The 14,954-nt window shown below is 46.8% G+C and overlaps 1 protein-coding gene across 3 annotated transcripts in view; it reads right to left on the bottom strand.

The window, feature by feature from the left end:
- Positions 1–14,954, bottom strand: part of GPAT2 (glycerol-3-phosphate acyltransferase 2, mitochondrial) — a 282,276-nt gene that overhangs the window by 72,864 nt on the left and 194,458 nt on the right. Inside the window, exon 1 of one of the 3 annotated variants that reach the window (XM_081870011.1) lies at positions 5,258–5,312. The exons of the other annotated variants lie outside the window; for them this stretch is intronic. The gene's annotated coding sequence lies outside the window, so the exon portion shown is untranslated. Of the gene's footprint in view, positions 1–5,257; positions 5,313–14,954 lie in introns of those variants that run through there. 3 annotated transcript variants of the gene reach the window in all.

A 14,954-nucleotide genomic window follows, 5' to 3' on the forward strand; every position in this document is an offset into this window, starting at 1 on the left:
TGCCGGGGGGTCTCCGCGCGCGCGTGCAAAACGCGGGTGCGCTTAGGGCCGCGCGACTCCGGGCCACACTTGGCGCCCGAAGGAAGACGAGAGACCCCCGACCCCCGACCCCCTGCGCCCAGCTCTCCCAGAAGCGCCCCTGGGAGGATCCTCAGCAGCCCCGGCGGGTCGGAGGCAGCCCCACGGCGCACGCCCAGCGCAGCTCTCGGCTTCCGGATAGGATAGGATAGGATAGGATAGGATAGGATAGGATAGGATAGGATAGGATAGGATAGGAAGGAGAGCGGGGGCTGATCCGCTACCTTGGAGGTGGGAGGCCTGCTTTACTTCCAAGTAAGCGTGCGTAGAATTGGGCTGGACGCCTGTGCTCGCCTACTTAGGAGTAAATCTCATTGAGCTGAGTAGACGTTAGCGCTGATGAAAAACGCGCATAGGATTTGGGTGCCGCCTTTCGGTCGCTTAGCCCCACGGCGGTGGAAGAGCGACTAATCGACTGCCTTCAGTGGGTGAAGGGCTCGAATGGGGCTTCCTTCCGAGTAAGCGTGCACAGGATCAGGCCGCATTCCAGTGCACGCTTCCGGGGGAGTAGATTTCTGGTGAAAGCTGCCGCGCACATCTGCAGGCTGCACATCCTTCCTTTGGAATAAGCCCCACAGGACTCGGTGGGTCTGACCTCGGAGCCAACACTTATAAGAGGGGCTTTTTCTGGGGGAACTCACAGGAACTCAGTTCCCGTGCCTCTCAGGTGGGTTCCTGCACCTCGCTGGTGGGCACCATTGCCATTCTATAGGATGAGATTGCCCCCCTCTGACAGTGGCTGGATGGGCACAGCCAGGATTTTTTTTTGGGGGGGGGAGCAGAACCGACGTGCTCCCCTGCCCCCCAGGCTTCACTCTGTGGGTGTAGCAGGTCTCAAGGGATGATCATGTAGTAGGGTGATAATGAAGGGAGGTGGGCAATCTCCTGCTGACCCTGCCCCCAATTTCCAACATGTTCCAAAGGTCCAGAGGGAAGATGTAGCACAGGATGGGAGTTGCAAGTAGGCGGCCTGGGCGCAGGTAATAATAATAATAATAATAATAATAATAATAATAATAAATTTTATTTATATCCCGCCCTCCCCAGCCGAAGCCGGGCTCAGGGCGGCTAACAATAATCAAATAATCAAACAATCAAATAATCACACATTCTAAAAATATTTCATTATAAAAATTAATTAAAATCAAATTAATGGCAACCCATTAAGCAAAATTCTGTGCAGGTTGCCAGAGGAGGGAGTCAGGCTGCGCCCTGCCCAAAGGCCTGGTGGAACAGCTCTGTCTTGCAGGCCCTGCGGAAAGATGTCAGGTCCCGCAGGGCCCTAGTCTTTTGTGACAGAGCGTTCCACCAGATTGGAGCCGCAGCCGAGAAGGCCCTGGCTCTAGTTGAGGCCAGTAGATGGGCCAAAGATAGGCAAGGCCAGTGTCCTGTCCAGTCCTGCATCCTTTCCCCACAGTGGGCAACTGGATGCCTGGGGGAAACCCACAAGAAGTATTTGAACACAAGAGCCTTCTCCCCTCCCATGGTTTCCATCATGGCTAAAAGTAAAGGGACCCCAGACCATTAGGTCCAGTCGTGTCCGACTCTGGGGTTGCGGCGCTCATCTCGCTTTACAGGCCGAGACCGTTTACCTTCCCGCGCCGGAGCGGTACCTATTTATCTACTTGCACTTTGACGTGCTTTCAAACTGCTAGGTTGGCAGGAGCAGGAGCAGGGACCGAGCAGCGGGAGCTCACCCCGTCACGGGGATTCGAACCGCCAACCTTCTGATCAGCAAGTCCTAGGCGCTGTGGTTTAACCCACAGCGCCACCCGCGTCCCCTCCATCATGGCTAGTAGCCCTCAATATAACCTGTTCTTTGGATTTCTCTTTTAAAGCCACCCAAGTTAGTGGCCTTCACTGCCTCCAGTGGGAGTGAGTTCCATAGTTTTGCTCTGTGTGACAAGATCCTTTGATCTGTCCTGAATCTTCTAACATTCATTTTCATTGGACGTCCGTGGGTTGTATGTACAACCATTGGGTGTACTGTAGAAAAGGCACCTTGAAAAAGAAGCATGGAGCAGGTGCGTGTGAGCCTTAATCTTAGTGAAGGCCACAAGGGCAAATGGGGCTCTGCCCCACCAACCTCAGCCTGCCTGCCTTACTTACAATCAGTGCCAGAGGCTGGTGACGCAGCCGTACAGCTCAATCCTCCTCGGTCACCATGTTGCCTCCCTCAACAGCGAGGATGGGTCTCCCCCCCCCCCCCCCCCGCCCATACACTCAAACAAATCTCACTGCAGTCTGCCCCCTCCCAACTTCTCTCACTGCCAAGGAAAAATAATAAGTGAATAGAAAGAGAGCCTCCCCAAGTAACGCTGACACAAAAACCTCACACACTAAGTAAAATAATATAAATTTGCCACCCCTTCTCTCCCCCCCCCCTTTTCTCCTGCAACCTTACATTGTGTACAACATTAATGTCTCACATTGAATGTAGCTGATCTGTAGAAAAGGCTCTTCAACCTGAAAATAGAGACAATGCATGTGCTTTTGTAACCCAAGAACATCTTTAATAAAATTATTATATTTTAAACAGAGAGGGTGGGGACAAAACCAGACTGAGTTGGCTCTGCCTGCCACTGGCTCTCCGGCGCCACCTAATGTTGGGCTCCCTGCCTTCATACCGGCCACTGGTGGGAGCCCCCAAGACTCCCCGCTCCCTCCTCTTCATTTCGGCACTCATTACCCCTCTGCACAGGGCTTAAGAGTAATCTCTTAAGGTGTTTTCTTTACATTTATAATGGGACATATTTTCATCAATCACCTGAGCATCTTTTTTAAAAAAATACAAAATCAAAGTTATGAATAATTTTCATGCACTGTTAATAAGGTGGGATGAACTAAAGTTTTTTACACCACACCACAGCCATAAAAGTTAACTTTTTGCCAGAGGCCAGTTATTTCATCTTATGTCTGGAAGCTTTTGAAATCATTATGCTTATGAATATGCATGAAAGATTTTGCAAGACTGTGTGCATAGTAGTTTTTTAATGTATCTAGAACTAAGCACTAGGCAATCTCTGTTTCATTCATGCCAACAATAAGCCTATGAGGTCACCGTAATTTGAACATTACAAATAGGGAACTTAAAGGCTGTCTTGCCTGAGGCTGTCCAGTGACTTCCTGGCTGGAATGTGTGTGTTTTTGTTCAAGTCTGACACTTGACAGAATTAACCTGCTCCACACTTGCCTTGTTTGAACTGAGACTGTACCAGGTGAGAGATTCTCAGCATAATGATGGCTTTTATGGAGAGCACAGCCCATTTAAGGCCAAAGGCCTGAAACCCTGGGACCTTCTGCCAATGCAGAGCCAGGTGAACCAATGGTCTGGCTCATGAAGCAGTTTCCTATGTTTCTAACATCTATTTAGCACCATCAGTGTATTTTAGCATTCACCAGTATTAAGGCACATGAGCTCACAGAGAGAAAGAGCCCTAGAAAATTATGATGGCACCCTTGTATGTAAATAACACAGGCATCCTAGCATTGGAACACCAATACCACTTACAATGTGATTTAAATATATATATAGTGGCACATTCAATCCACAAGCATCAAACCTCTTAAAGTGTAATTCAGTAGTTTTTGTGTTTTAGTTTGGCCATCTTAAAAGTCAGGTACAGAGCATTGTGAGAGGCTGAAATGTTCTTCCCATTTTAACAAATATAAATTGCCCCTTCTGATGCCCACTTATTCAGTTGCTTAGAGATGGGCCTGTTTGTCCTATGTGGAATACAATGGATGTTGTTGCAGATGATGCCATCAATATTTTCTTTGTGTGTGTATCTTTATCCTCCTCCTTTCCCCACCTTCCCCATTTTAAGATGCACAAATCAAGTGCAAGGGAGGATAGCAGAGGTCCTGCATCTTTTAACAAACAGAAGAAGAAATTTCAGCATGTGCTTCTTGCCACATAGGAATGTGGAAAGCAAACCTTTCTCTGATCACCTCCACGATGTAGCTATTTAATAAGGAGTAAGGAACCCCTTCCGTCCTCCTTTTGCATCTGGAGTGAGTCTCTCCCCTCCCACGAGGATGAACCATGAAAGATCAGGTATTTTACCTACCAACTGAATAGTGATGCACCAACCAACCTAATGTGGTAGATACAGAGGGGAAGGACCATGGCTCAGTGGCAAAACACCCGCTTTGCAGGCAGACGGTTCCAGGTTCCATTCCCAGTAACTCTAGGTAGGGCTGCTGCCAGTCAGTGTATACAAGACTGAGTTAAGTGGACCCATGTTTGACTTTGTCCCTGCTTTTCATAAGTCACTTCCCACTGGCTCATCTTGATGGGTTGTTGTTGTTGTTTAGTCGTTTAGTCGTGTCCGACTCTTTGTGACCCCATGGACCAGAGAACGCCAGGCACTCCTGTCCTCCACTGCCTCCCGCAGTTTGGTCAGACTCATGCTGGTAACCTCGAAAACACTATCCAACCATCTCGTCCTCTGTTGCCCCCTTCTCCTTGTGCCCTCCATCTTTCCCAACATCAGGGTCTTCTCCAGGGAGTCTTCTCTTCTCATGAGGTGGCCAAAGTCTTGGAGCCTCAGCTTCAGGATCTGTCCTTCCAGTGAGCACTCAGGGCTGATTTCCTTCAGAATGGATCTTGATGGGTAGAAGAATCATTTCTTTTTCTGATTTTTAAGGTCCTGTTTGGCTTACTTTGTTTCTTCCCACTATCCTTTTGCTACTTTATTTCATCCTCTTTTCCCTTGCCTTTTTAATTACTGCTGATTACCCCTTCCCTGGAGACCACCAATCCACAGTAGCCTGGGAAAAACTGTCTCAAATGCCAGAGAACAACTCACAGAGACTGCTTGCGAACCCACAAATTAAGATATGCATCTAATACCATATCTTACTTTCACTATCAACTTTGTTCACAATCAATTTCATTTCAAGTATCTGCTAAGTCTCTTGCAAATATTAATTGAGGCTGCTAGTAATTATTATTTCCAATGCTTCAGCCTTTAGAGGTCCCACTTAAATCATCAGCCACACTTGTCCTAAATTAATTCTCTGCCCCAAGGAAATTATATTAAGCCAATTTAATAATATTTCTAAAGAACTACAAGGCAGCACGTTCACTTCTAGAGTTTTGATAAGTTTCACTTTCAGTAAGGATTTCTGAAATATCAAGAGTCAACCATAATGAGATGTTCAATTTTCTGTTTACCTTTTAGAATTGCAGACAGTGGGGGAGTTTTGAAAATGCAGGTTCCATCATTGAGCTATATGGAGAAAAAGGAGGGGTAGAAATGCAGTAAATAAAAACCAAAGGAAATATGCCAGGATATTAACAAAAGAAACTGGTTTGACCATTTTCTTTTTGATGCTTCTCTTCTGCAGGCTCTAATCTTAACACCTGTAAAACCATAGGCCTGGGAGGTCTTCTTGACACCCAGCTCAAGTAATATGATAAAGTATCATATTATTCTTTATTCCACAAGATATAAAAAGCATTGTTTGGAACAGGGGCAAGGGACCCATGGCCCTCCAGACACAGCAGGGCTCCATCAGCCCCAGCCTGGCCAGTAGTCAGGGATGACTGGAATTGGGAGCCCAACAGGACTAGGAGTTCCCCAGCCATGGTTTAGGACATCCACCTCTGGCCATGTTTCTCAAACTGGGGTCTCCACCTGCTGTTGGACTACAACTCCCATCATTCCTGACCACTAGTCCTGCTAGCTAGGGATGGTGGGAGTTGTAGTCTAACAACAGCTGGGGACCCAAATCTGAGAAATGCTGGTTAATGTATTGCATGCTGATGAATTCCTAGATATTCAGCCCACAGGCTCACCCAAGGGGACAGGATAGGTTGCAACAGAAAAAGCGGTATTGAGGCATTTCTAGCTGCCAAGGTCCATGCCTATAAAGCCAACGTAGTGCCTTCCAGACTCCAAACTCCCATCAGCTCCCAGCCAACACAGCCAATGGTCAGGGGTGATGGGGGTTGTAGTCCAGCAGCATCAGGAGGGCTTTACTACAGATCACAGCAGTTTATCCAGGGGGAGGCATAGACCCTTCTGCCTCTGCTAGCCGTCTGTGCCATAAGGGCAGCTTAGGCAATTGCCACCAGAAGCCCCACGACCACCACCTCAAAGTTCTGTAGCACATTACAATATAGATACTTACTGTTGAGTTCAGTGGGATTTATAAGTGACACTAGGTTGTTCTACTAAGCACATTTGCTTGGGAGCTAATTCCAGGGCAATCAATAGCTCCTGCTTTCAAGCAAAGGCATTTCGGATCAGGGTGTTAGTATCACAGTTCCATTTCCTTTTGAAGTCAACAGAAAAGTTATTGACTTTAGCAAATGCTAGATCAAGCTCTGTACCAGATTGGCTCGCTGGCCCTGCAAGCAAGCATTTTAAGGATAAAAGCAGTTGTTAGAACTCTTGGAATAAACAACAAGTTTGTGCAGTGACCCTTTTAAAGATCTTCAACAACATTTTATCAATTGGTTTGGTCCACAAAGTTTTTAAAAGTGGGTGAATGCAGTTCTTTTAATCGAAAAACAGCAAAACCAGCACAAATCAGGAATATTTGGAAATTACTGACAGAGCAACCAATCTTGAAACTGTCACAAACGTGTCCTGAAATGCAACAGCTAACCCACCTCCCCTTTCTGCAACAAGGCTTTATAAAGACACAGGCAGCATTTTCCATGCCAATTTCTAAGGAACAAATCTATTATGGCCAAGTCAAAGGATGCTTGAAAACAGGATGTTGAAAGTGCTGATGCAGTTGCCTGCACAGCAAACAGCAGTTCTGGATTGGTGCTGGCATAAAATCCTCTGAATAACTGACAGGAGAAGATTTCTTCATTCTCGGACGCAGTGAAGTGGTGTGGAAATGTGAGTGTGAAGGGGGAATTATAGACTTCTGTAGGTTTGAAATGCAGGAGAAACTGCTATGGTCTGTGGTAGAAATAGGCAGCCCATCTCAACCCCCAGAACAGTCTCAGGAACACACACACCTACATTTGCACACCTGTTGCTGATCTCAGCCACTTATCCCCAACCCAAGATGCAAAGAAAGACTTCTTTTGACACCCTGTTCTCCAAGTAATCGGTACAGCCTCAGACAAACCTCCCCTTCTGCACCCCTGCAAAGGGGAGTAAACAGCTGAGCCACCTAAAGGAAGGGCTGTGTTCAAATCCCAGCTGCTATTCACACTGAAGAGGAAGAATATAAAGACCCTTTTGCTTAAGCCTCTGCTTGTAATAATTGGTGGGTTGAGGAAAAACTCTGGGAAGAGGTCTTCCAGCAACTCTCTTAGCAGCAGCCTCAGCCAGGGGCAGCATGTTCCATTTCACTGCCCGAGGCAAAACAGGAAGGTGCCAGCCCACCACCCAAATCCCCACCGCTGGCCTTGTGTGGTTGTCGCAGTGATGCACACAAGGCAACAATGGGTTCCAGTAGGATCTCCCTGAGCTCTTACAAGCTCTTGCAGAGCATACATATGCAGACCCTCCGAATGTCCTTATTTTCCAGGGTTCCTGATTTGATCCCGGAATGTCCCACTTTTCCTTAGGATGTCCCTATTTTCATTAGAGAAATGTTGGAGGGTATGAAGTTATCCGACCCCCAAATCATCTGAAGGCAATACTGCATAGGGAAGTTTTTTTTAAAAAAAATGTTTAATGTTTTATTATGTTTTTACTTTTTTATGTTCTTATTATTTTATTTAGGTATCACACACATGAACCACAATTCCTATGAGGCACTGGGACATTACACTTGAAATATAAACCTTCCAGTTTCAGGTACTTTTAACTTGAAGTAGGCTTTTTTGGTAACATATGCCAATTGCTATTTTAAACATTATTAGAGGGTGCAATAATGAGCATGCCTAAGACAACGTGTGCAAGCTTGCCTGAAAGCCACACCCTGTGTACCAGCTCTGCTTTTAATGGAACTAGGCACATCCTCTGCTTCGTTTCTTTAAATATTTTGAAATACGGTAGATTCCATAACTGAATTATGAATTTCCAGTTAAGAATCTACAACTAAGCTTTGAATTCCCAGTGAGAGTCTAAACATTTGAGGCAATATGTGTCAATTGGGCTTTTTCTGATGTGTGGTCCAGGTAAAAAGTAAAGGTAAAGGGACCCCTGACCATTAGGTCCAGTCACGGATGACTCTCGGGTTGCGGCGCTCATCTCGCTTTACTGGCTGAGGGAGCCAGCGTACAGCTTCTGGGTCGTGTGGCCAGCATGACTAAGCCGCTTCTGGTGAACCAGAGCAGCACACGGAAACGCCGTTTACCTTCCCGCTGGAGTGGTACCTATTTATCTACTTGCACTTTGACGTGCTTTCAAACTGCTAGGTTGGCAGGAGCAAGGACCGAGCAACGGGAGCTCACCCCGTTGCGCGGATTCGAACCGCCGACCTTCTGATGGGCATGTCCTAGGCTCTGTGATTTAACCCACAGCGCCGTGGGTTATACCCCGTGCTGTAATTTTAAATTTTAAGTAATTTTAAAGTAGTAATGAATGTTACTCATTTTAAAGTAGTAAATGAATAGCATTCATTACTACTTCAAAATTCCTTTGTTACTCACCAAAGTAGTGGTGAATAACATCAGATCAACAATGTTATTCATTAGTACTTTAAAATGTAGACAGTACAAATCAATATGGCAAACCTGATTCAAAAACACCCACCCACCCCACTCACACATGAAAACAAGGTTCACCACAGCCAATCACAAACAAGCAACCACACTCTAGAGTAGACCAACCCCAACTTCTCCCACCACCAAAGGAACACAAGCGAATAGCAAAGAGAACCTGCACAAACGACAATGACGCAAAACCCCACACATACATTAAGTGAAACAGAAACATTGCCACCTGACCCCGCCCCACCCCCACCCACCATGGCCCCCTCCACCTCTCCCCCCCCCCTTTTTCTTCCTAATGCAACACTAATGTCTCAACAAATGAAACTGACCTGTGGAAAATGTAACTTGAAAAAAGAGACATTGCACATACTTTTGTAAACCAAGAAATCTTTAATAAAAAATACATTTTAAAAATGTAGACAGTCCTTTAAATTTTGCAGCTAAATAAATTCAAGTCTATTCAAGTCCAGCCATTCCACTTCCGACGCTCACCACTTGGCGCTAAAGGGCAAGGATGCCACACAAAACGACACTCTTGAAGGGGGGACCTGAGGGGATCAGGGCGACGGCCCGTGTGGCCAAGCCCCCTGTTCTCACAGCTCTGGGAATTGTGTGACCCCCCCAAACTGACACTTACACAACGACTCACGGCAGCCTTGAGCTCTTGACTGCTTTGGTTGGGCTCTGGCAGCTTATGGGCAGCTCAGTTCCACCAAGTGGCGGGTCATGAGGGAGGACACCGGCCACCCCAGTCCCACCTCAGAGGCCACGTGGGCAAGACGGTGGCATTCTTGCCAGAGGGGTGGGAGAGAGGGCGCGCCCGGAAAAGAACGTGAAGGGAGAATTAAAGCGGGAGGGATGCGAGGGAAACCGAAAAACTTTATTATGTTTTTATATATCTTGGAAGCTGCCCAGAGTGGCTGGGCAACCCAGTAAGATGTGTGGGGCATAAATTATTGTTATGGAATGGGACATCCCTATTTTCATTGAGGAAATGTTGGAGGGTGGGCATATGAGATCTCACCAGACATCGCCAGAAGCCAGCACTGCTTCTCTTCTGGGAGCGGGGAGGGGGCGGGTGCCACAGGGCACTGCATCAGGGTTATGCCATGCAAGGATGAGGCCTCAGCCCGCTTCATGGGCAGGCAGGCCCTGCCCTCAACAAACTACACTCCCCAGGATTCTTTGAGAGAAAGATATGACTGTTACAAGTGGTATAATGTTGCAGATGGGCCATTTACCTCCTTCCTCTAACTTTTCCTCAGGCCAAGGAAGCTACTTGCCCAAACGCACGATTCTTGAGTCCCTTCTCCATCAGTTCCCTCCCTTCAAAAAGGCCCTTGTAATGGACACTTTTGCCCTGGGCCTCTTGCCTTGCACTCAAGCCAAGAGGTTCCCCTTTGTCCTTATTCTCAAGCATTCCGATCATCCGATGTGGTCTCTCAAGGGTGCAGTAACTTCCTGAGTACAGCGCTCATTGCTGCTGAGATTGCTGCGGGCCATTAATTTCTACACTCTTGGCTTGCAGCCGTGTCCTGATATCCACATGGAACGCCTGTATTGCTCAGTCTGATATTCACATTCCCCCATTTGCAGCTCTGTTCCAAGCACATTTGTGTGGAAGAAAGTCACAGGACAGCAGCCTTCATTTCCCAGCCAATATCACTGCAACATGATACTGCTTTCTCCAGTATAGTATTATGGGGGTAACAGACTGACTCACTAGAGGCTGAAGCGGCCTGCCAATTGCTGAGCAGTTGTTCAAACCCAAAACACGTCCGAGGTGGGCTTCAGCAACTACGACTTGCTTGTGGGGTGGGCGGGATTAAAAAAAGCATTGCTGACAGCCGGAGGATGAGGTACCCAAAGAAATAAATACCCTCCTGGTCCCCACTCAAAGTGGCTAATGGGATTCCAGTTTCCCTGCCCAACACACAAAGGAGGATGGTGGCCAAGGGTAAACACTGAGGCACAGGGTCATCTGCAAGTTTAGAGATACACACACCGCTCTGGGAAATATCAACACTAGTCACTATCTCTGTTCGCCACTTTTTTAAGATCCCTCACCCAGCTTCCAGCTATTGTTTATTTCCATTCCCAAACCTCATCTGATTTTCCCAAGGAAAGAACTCCATGGCAGAAAAATGGAAGAATACACAACTTTGGGGCAAAACACCCCACATGCAGAGGAGCTGGTGGATTAATGTGAAGAGTTGCCTGAATTCCCTTCTGCAGGAACTAGAGCTGTGTACAAATTCTCTCAAAGTTCTCTTATCCTGTTTGTGGATGAAGAAATAGAGGTTGGGGAGAGAAGCTACCACCAGATTTCTTCAGACAAAGGAGAAACCCTCCAACGGTGTCTTAACAGTGGCAGGAGCATGCTTTCTTTCTTTTTTCCTACCGTTACAGGTTTGGGGGGTTAGTCTGGCTGATATCCATGGGTCCCTTTAAGTTCTTAGGGTCCTGTATATGTGAGGCTAAATTTTTAAGAGGAAACCTGCTGAACCAGTGAAACCAGTTCCTTTGTTAACTGGCCAGCCAAGGCCATTACTGTCAGGGAGAGGCAAACGGGAAAAGATGAAAGGACAGAAACCAGCAGTTATAGAGAGCCTAAAGAGATTATCAGCAGCTTCTCGTCTGACAGTGGGTCTGACGTAGAGGGGGAGGAGGATGAGCCGGGAACTAGTCATTCTGTGCACAGAGGAAGTAAGGGGAGGAGTTTTCACAGACTTGCATGCTGGGTGCAGAAAAGGAAGAAGAAAGATTAGAGGCAGCAACTGCGCACAAGGGGAAGGACGCTAATTGAAATGCTGGAGATGTACGTTTGAACTTTGTCAAATAAATCAAATTGTTTGGAACTGGGTGAGAGCCTGGAGTCTTATCTATGGCCAGTTGGACAGCATTAAGCCTATGACAATTACCTTAAGTGCTGCATTTTACATGTCCTTGAGAGGCTGCCATAGGGATAGGTGGGTGGGCCTTTCACCATCTCATCAGTCTAGAAGCCACATCATCCTATGATGGGGAACAATAGACTGTGGAGGATTGTGTGTCTGTGAGTTTGGGGTGATGCTGTAAGCTGGAGAGATGGACATGTCTTGTGGCTCTGTGGGTTAAACCACAGAGCCTAGGACTTGCAGATCAGAAGGATGGTGGTTCAAATAAAGTGAGATGAGTGCCACAACCCCAGAGTCAGCCATGACTGGACCTAATGGTCAGGGGTCCCTTTACCTTTTTAAATCCATCTATCCTAAAGACACCACAGCCTCCATAGAGCTTTATTCCAAGGAACCCAAACTCTGGATGGGCACAGGCATCCCAGAAGTTTCTCACTGTTCAAATATTGGAGTGCATGCAGAACTAGTTGTTGGGGGTTGGTGGCTGCAAGTGACAGCAGCAGCTGAGTTGGTAACCTGGGTCACCACTCCGCATCTTCCACAGTGCCCCAGACATAGCATCCTTCCTAGACATCACTGGGCAGGGGGGGACAGCAGCAGCCACCACAAAATGGTGGAGAATATTTAGGAAAAAATTCTTCAAGGATGCCTTTTCTTCTGTGATTGGGGGGGGGGGGGAACCACCACTCAGAAATGTTTTCGGAGTAATTTTTTAATATATATTTTTAGAACATTGCTTCTAGTGGGAAGTCAGCTCAGCTTCTCCATCTGCCATTACCCCCAGGATAGGTGTCCTTACCTCCATCTCAGGTGTTTTTCAACAGCCTTGGAGTGAACAGATAATGCATTTTGTTTCTGCTGTCCAGAGCAGGTAGGAAAAGCTCCATATCCCCTGTATCTGAAGAACATGAGAAGAACCCTGCTAGATCAAGCCATAAAATCCCATCTAGGGCAGCATCCTGTTCCCAAAGTGGCCAACCGGATGCCTCTGGGAAGCCCACAAGCCAGAGCTGAGCCCCAAAGCACTCTCCCCCTTTGTGATTCCCAGCAACTGGTATTCAGTGGTATCCTGCCTCCAGCCATGACGCAGAACACCGCCTTTTCCTTCTGAGTCTATGAGTGGGGAGGATGTGGTGAAAAACCTCTGCTTACAATGGATTTCCACCACAGGCATTTGATTTGATTCTATTTGATTTGAAGAACAGCAGCAGGGGAAAAAATCAAGGAGCCCCCTCCATATTGCTGGATGCAGAAGAACTGAAGAACAGAAAGCATTGATTGCAGGTTCATTCCAGTAATAACTCGCACAATCAATGGGAGAGCTGAACACGGCCAGTACTTTGGAACAGCTCTTCATGAAACTCCTACCGGCAACTCAGCCCTTGCCCTTTAACCCAACTTGCATTTGATGAATGGTTTCTATCGTCAGGAAAACTGCACAGATTATAGCTCTTTTCAGACATCCAGAGTGGTTATAGCGAATGCACAGTGACAGCAAAACCCTCCCTGATCCATTGTGCTTTATTTCAATATCTGAAACAAGCCTACACATGTGCACAACAAGACTGTGTGCATTCATTTCCTAACAAATGAAAAACTGAAAGGAATGGGGACCACTCATTGCATTTGTTAGGAAACAAGTGTCCAAATAGTTATTCATTTCCATTTTATCCTAGGAGCCAAGATGGGTTGAGGGGAAGGACTGCAGCTAAGTGAGACTATGTCCTTTTTAACATTCAAAAGTTCCCAGGGTCAGTCCCTGGCTGGCATCTCTAGATCCCAGTCAGAAATCGTAGGAAGCCCCTGCCAGTCACACAGTGGAGCAGATGGAGTTAGATGGAGCAACAAACTGACTTGATAACATTACTGAGCTTGACCATTCATGAAGGGGCTTCTTTGTTTGGCAAAAAAACATTTTCAGACCCAAATTGGAGAATAGAGAGGTCCACAAGAATACAGCAGGTGTGGGTGAGGCTGTGGTCAGGGATAATGAGGATTTTAGCACAACAACTTGTATAGGATCACAGATTCCCCATCTCTAGAATACAGAGTGGCCGGACCAACTCTAGAGGAAGCAAGGAAAATCTACTAAATCTTAGATTTTTAATCCAGAGCCTTCTGGATGATGGGTTTTGGAGCTGAGCACACTCCCAGTGCCCTTTGAATTATATAAAATAGGGATGCCAACTGTGTGAATTTAACCTATCCATCAAGAGGGCTTTGAATAACAGCAGCTGTTACCACTACCACCTTTCCTTCTTCTGTTTCTTTTTTTTTTCTTTTTTTGTCCTCCTCCCTTTCCCCTATCTATCTTTCCATATAATAAAAATGTAAAAGTGACACCACACAGCCCCCTTTGGAAGATTTTAGTCCTGCACCACAACACAGGATTTGTATGAAGCCAGAGGAGCAAAAGAGAAGGCAGGTTGCCCAACAGTGGCCATGGCATGGGAGCAAGAAAGGAAGAGAGGAGAAAGTGTGGTTCAAAAGGACCAGAGAGGTCCTCCTTCACACCAATGTATTCCATTCCTGGTACCATGTGGTCTTCAACACCAAGTTCCAAATTCAATGTAGCAATTTAGAACAGGTATTTTATTAATGAGCAAACACCCCTATACTTTTTCTTCTTTCTTTCTTTGGCGATCACTTCTAGCCAAGTAAGATTGTCTTCAACAAACACGGTTTTAACAATGAGTCCGTAAGTGACTGTGGAGGCCAATTCTGGATCCACACGTCCTTCCACAGTGGGGACATCCACCGCCTGAACTTAACTTTAACTGAACAAGCTAACTGGCAGGTTTCCTCTTATGATTATATTCACCTTAAGGGTCAGTAACATATATCATCATGGGGGGGGTGTACAAAGCGGGGTGCAGAATAGGAGAGAGGAGGAGGAGTGGAAAGGGAGGTAGTCTGTGTGCAAGGCAGTGGTGGGAAAGGGGAGGAAAAGGAGGAGGAGGAGGAGGGAGAAAATGAGCAGAGGAGGAGGCTTGAGGATGAAGATGAAAAGGGATTGCAAACAGGGGGAGATGGTGGCTTCATAACTGGTTGGTGAAAATGGTGCTTAGGATTTGCAATGTGTGGGAGAAGGAAAGTCCAGGAGATAAGCATGGAGGTGGTCTGTGGGTGGCGGAGGGGGTAAAAAAAGGAGGAGGGAGGCATGGACTTGGGGGTGAAAACGGGTGCAAAGTGGGACTGCAGAATAGAAGGGAGCCTTGGCTTCAGCAATGGGTTTAGGAAGGTCAAAAGCATGCTTAGTAGTTGTCATGGGGCGAGGAGGGACTTAATGTGGGGGTGGCAAGGGGGCAAGCAAAGCAAGCAGGGGGCACACTCCCTAGTACAGTGGT

Source organism: Podarcis erhardii (assembly GCF_964252035.2).
Source record: "Podarcis erhardii genome assembly, chromosome: 7".
NCBI classification, from domain to species: Eukaryota; Metazoa; Chordata; class Lepidosauria; order Squamata; family Lacertidae; genus Podarcis; species Podarcis erhardii.